Source organism: Olea europaea, unplaced genomic scaffold (assembly GCF_002742605.1).
Source record: "Olea europaea var. sylvestris unplaced genomic scaffold, O_europaea_v1 scaffold3074, whole genome shotgun sequence".
NCBI classification, from domain to species: domain Eukaryota; kingdom Viridiplantae; phylum Streptophyta; class Magnoliopsida; order Lamiales; family Oleaceae; genus Olea; species Olea europaea.
The window spans coordinates 53,938-59,628 of NW_019249460.1; the positions used below are offsets into that span (position 1 = coordinate 53,938).

At 29.8% G+C, this 5,691-nt stretch overlaps 1 pseudogene; it reads left to right on the top strand.

Annotated features, from left to right (window-relative positions):
• Positions 1-379: 379 nt before the first annotated feature.
• LOC111385046 overlaps positions 380-5,691 on the top strand; it is an 8,413-nt pseudogene continuing 3,101 nt past the window's right edge.

Consider the following 5,691-nt stretch of genomic DNA (forward strand, 5'->3'; position numbering starts at 1 on the left):
CTAGTACATTTAAATTTCCCTTTATTTGAAGGAAATTTTCCTAAGCATAGGGATTCTTTTACAGAATTCCAACAGGTCCAACCATGACATTAATTTGTAGATAGCATTTATTATTATTATTATTCTTGTTATCTATCAATTAATTTGTGCATGTGTAATCCTATGTGAAGATTTCCTGCACTATAACGTTACTCTTATTTTAAAGCCTAAAATCCTCTTTAAGCTTTTAGCCAAACGGTGGGCCATTTTGAACTTGCTGATCTCAAGTTTATTCCTAAGCGAGTTTCGAACCTCGCAAACCCTACTTGACCTCACACTCCATGTTAATGAAAAGTTGATTTTTTTTAATTTTTGCAATATGCCATTATAATCCGTCGAGATGCAGCACGATGAGGTTATATGGCAAGTTATCAGGCACAATCACTGCAGTTTCATGGCCAAGTAAACATATTTTGTTCAATTTTGTTTTAATAGCTCTGATATTGATTAATATTTTTTTTTAGTTTTAATTTTTTTTGGTATGATATTATGATAGAATTGAAACTGGGATTTTTGTTGTAACCCGTATAATGTGATCGAGATTTGTAATCAGACCTCCTGCCCTCTTACTAACAGTCGATACGCTACCATTTGTGAACATGATGGTATTTTCATTTTTATTGTGTTTTTGTAGTAATATTATTGGGGAAATGAGTTGGGAAGGCCACCCTCAATGTACATTTAGTTCAATTGGCCTTGACCAAAATTATAAAAATAAAAGGTACTTTAATTATTTAAAGTGTCAAAAGACTTCTTTACCTAAAACAAAAATGAAGAAGAAATTGGAGTTTTTTTCTAAATTTGTTGGAGTCTTGACTTGAACCTTGGATGTCAAGAAAATATTTTAACTTCACAACCATTATGGCAAGTGATGATCCTTTGATTTTTGTGAGCAAAATATATATATTACATTTCAAAAAATTGTTTCATTTTCACTTTAAAAATAAAATTTAATTAAAATTAAAATTTAACAATAACCCACCGATTGAACCATTGACCTGGTGGGTTTTTTCAAGTTGATCATTGGGTACGCATTTATGCTCTAACACTCACAGCATTATCTTCCTTTAAATTCAAAAAATCTTCCCCTTCAAAATATCTTATCGTTAGCATTCGAACTCTTCTTTTTAAGTTTCAAGCCATCTCTTCTTCATAATTGATCTTCGGTGCACCCAAAATTTGAACATTGTCCACAACTTAACAACTAGTCGAAAATAATTACTGAGTCATTTATTCATTAGACACCTATTATAACACACAAAATTTTTTAAAATAAATTTTATAGTTATATTTTGAAAAAAGAATGGACAAAAAAATATTTTTTAAATTTATATCTTATTTAGAGTCCAATAATTAGATTTTAATAAAAAGCGATGTAGTATATCGATATTGGACTCATTTTAAAGCTTGTAATTAATAAAAACTATTCGACTTGAAAAAAAGTCAATTCGAATAAGCCAGCACCAAGATATTGCAGTTTGAGGAAATCGTAAAATATAACTTATCAACTTAATAAAAATGTGGAATGGAAATGAGCTGCTGACACTGTTTCACTGATTTGCACAACGACATTGAAATAGTTCCTAAAATATAAAACAACTTCGATATCGTTTCAGCATCCAATACACTCTACTTGAAGATTTGTATAACGACATTGAACTCGTTCCTGAAATACAAAAACCAATGTATATGTCGTTTCGATATCAAATACACATTGTTACACTGTTTAATAGGTTTAGGCGCACCTATGGAATAGGTAAACAATGTTTATGTCGTTTCAATTCAATTTTCGTCGACAATGATATCATTCCTATCCAATCGTAACTATAATGTCATACATATCGTTTTAGGAGTGGTTACACTAGAACATTATAACTACGATGTAAAATGTAATTCAAATTTACATATTTTTGTGACTTTTTATAATTTTCAAGTTTACGTATTGTACATGTTCATAATGTGAACATCGTGCATATTCATGTAACGATATACACTTCGTTTCGGTGATACATAAAGTAGTTGATGTCATTCTAGTGTAAAATGCTCTTATTCTAATAACGACTTTGAAATTTTTCCTAGGCGCAAAATAATAACTAGAACGACATATGCATCGTTTCTTTTCAAATTTAACGAGTTTGAAATAATTACAGTTTAAATAATAATTAGAACGACATATGATGATAGAAAGAAGGCATCAAGTGGATTGGTAGCACTTGAACAACTCAGAAAGAGCAAATGTAGATACTATCTTTTTTTGTGTTGAATGAGATCGAACTCACTTAGTGACTTATTTTATCATCCTACATACGACAAATTTATGTCAGGTGACCATGGATGATCGAATCGTCGTTTTTATAATTATCATTTTTTATTTATCTTTTTAGTTAAAATTTAAACTAAAGCGATATTAATATTATCAAAATTGTACTGAAACGATAATAGTATCGTCATGTATCAAACCCATAAAATAATACAACAACATCCAAATCATTATAATACAAATTTAATGAGTTTGAAATCATTCCAATTCAAATCACAATGATAACAACATAGATATCGTTTATTTTCATATAAAAAGATATTTATATCGTTCTAGCTAAATATAAAGATTCGACTGTTCACAACCATCTGTTATGCTTTCAGCATACATAGAACAATCGAAAAAGGTCATTAAGTGGATTGATACTACTCGAATGACTTAAAAAGATGAATGAAAATACTTACGATCGAAATGCTCAAAGCTGGTATACAATCATAAGAACAAAAATGTTCTCATAGTTTCTTTTGAGGGAGATCGAACCCGCTTGATTATCTATTTTGATTATCATACATATGTTAGATGCATGTTTGGTGGTGTGGACGGTCGAATCATTATTTTTAGCATAAATGATATAATTGTCATTTTATTTTAATTAAAACGATATGTATGTAGTTTTAGTTATGATTTAAGTTAAAACGATATCAACGTCGTCAAACTTGTATTGAAACGATAATGATATCATTATGTATCAAAATCACAAATAAAGTAACGATATTCATATCGTTTTAGCACAAATTTGATGAGTTTGAAATCGTTTTAATTCAAATCACAAGTATAACGACGTAAATATCATTTCTTTTCATATAAAACGACAATTATATCGTTCTAGCTAAAAATAACAATTCGACCCCGCACAACCATCCGTCATGCCTTCAGCATACGTAAGACGATCGAAAGAGGTCATTAAGTGGGTTGATACCAATCAAAAGACTTAAAAAGAGCGAACTAAAATAATTTATGTTGGAATAGTTAAGGTGGTCTACAATTACGAGAACAAAAATATTCTCATAATTTCCTTTGAGTGAGATCGAACCCACTTGATTATCTATTTTGATCATCCAACATATGTCAGATGCATATCTGGTGATCATGGATGGTCGAATCGTTATTTTTATTAGAAATGATATAATTATCGTTTTATTTTAACTGAAACGATGTGTGTGTAGTTTTAGTTATAATTTAAGCTAAAACAATATCAACGACATCAACGACATCAAACTTGTACTGAAATGATAATGATATCATTATGTATTAAAATCACAAATAAAGTAATGACATTCATATCATTTTAGTACAAATTTGAACAGTTTGAAATCATTTCAATTCAAATAACAAGTATAACGACACAGATATCGTTTCTTTTCATATAAAACGATAATTATATCGTTCTAACTAAAAATAACAACTCAACCGTCCACAACTACCAGTCATGCCTTCAATATCGTTACGTTGTTCAATGCATTTTTTTATTGAAAGGACATCTATATCGTTTTGAGTTTTAGGAATGACTTCAATGTCATTCTTAGAATGTGTGTATTTTTGTACTAGAACGACTTGTATATCATTTATGAATAGTCATAATGACTTTTATATCGTTATCAAAATAAGTTAAACAGTGTATATTTCATACTGAAACGATATAGAAATCGTTTTTTATTACAGGAATGGTTTCGATATCGTTATATTATTCACTCCACTTTTTTGTATCGGAATGACATCTATATCGTTTTGTGCTTCAAGAACAACTTCAATGTCGTAATTAAAATCAATGCATTTTTATACTAAAACGATTTTAAACACTCTGTTTCAGAAGGAAAAAATATATATCATCATTAGAGTGAGTGTATTTACATCAACTGTAACTATATGAATGTCGTTTGCATTTCAATAGCGCAAAAGCATTTTAATAGCACAATGACTACAAAATTTAATAAATCATCATGTGCTTCGAATAAGCACAAAATTATAAAGTTACAAGTCATGACAATAGTGCAACCTTGATCTCAGACAATTATTACTTGAGAACTTCAAGAATCAAGAATATTTTGAGAAGAATTTATAAAAATAGAAATGAACGATCGATAAATATAGTCTTTATGGATCCATTGAATAATTTTGATCATTTATTACCTCAGCACTGTCTCAATTTTAGGAACTTCGATTATGAATTATGATGATAAATCAGGAAGTTCATCTTGTATATAAGCTAGCCATTACATTATAGTTTCTATCGTACACACATTTATACACATGCTTTTCGACCTACATTTTGATGAAATTGAAGGAATAAATTGCTTAAGATGCTGGACCAATTGTTTCTATGTAAATAAGTCATCCACTAGTAGCACCTAAAGAAAAAGGAAAAAAAATGAGGTTCCCCATTTTTCTTTGATTTGCTATGTTCAAGTCCTCTTAGAGCAAAGTTGAGTAAGCCAGTCCTTCAAGAGAGCTGCTGTACGAAATCACAAAGTAAACATCCAAGTTTCTGAATCTTTATATTGAAAGCAAGTAAATGAGTAAGATAACACACACGATGATTATGTAGTTTGCAGAAAATAATTCCAAATCAATTATCCACTATAAATATAAATGAAATAATAAAAGAGTGTGCTCCAACAGAAGCCAATGTACTAGTTTCTATTTCAAATATTGGTTTGTTCCATCTTATTTGGGAATAAAAATATGCATTACACTGATATCTTATGATTGTACTTGTAAGAATTTGAAGTTGTGAATAGATTCTTTAATCATTCGATTTTTCCAATTAAATTCTGAAACAGTTGTGAATTGATGCTTANTCATATGCGGAGTCACATGTGCTAATGCGATTGAATTCATTTTTGTCTAATGCACAATAAAGAAGATTCTTAGCTTTTGCATTAAGGATAATTTTCTCTTATCTTCTTCATCATATTCTTCCCTAGGTTTGGGAATGACTTGGTCAGGTTGGCCATCTATCTTAATAGTCTTAGTAGGTTTATACGGCCCATATTCAATCACTTCTCAAATGTTGTAATCTATGGATTGAATATAAATCATCATTATAGCCTTCCAATAATTATAATGTGTTCCATCAAAGAAGGGAGATCGATTGGTAGAGTGACCTCCAAGAGATTGAAACATTTGGTTAGCCATTTACTCTAGATTGTGAAGTCTAAGTAAGTGAGTACCTTTGCTCTGATACCAATTGAAAGCCCAAGACTAGCTAACTAAGAGGGGGGATGAATTGGTTATGGTAACTTTTTCAAAATAGCTTTGAATATACAATTAATTCTCACTTAAATGTAGCAATTAGTCAAATATGAAAAGGAACGAAGACTAAGATAAATTCA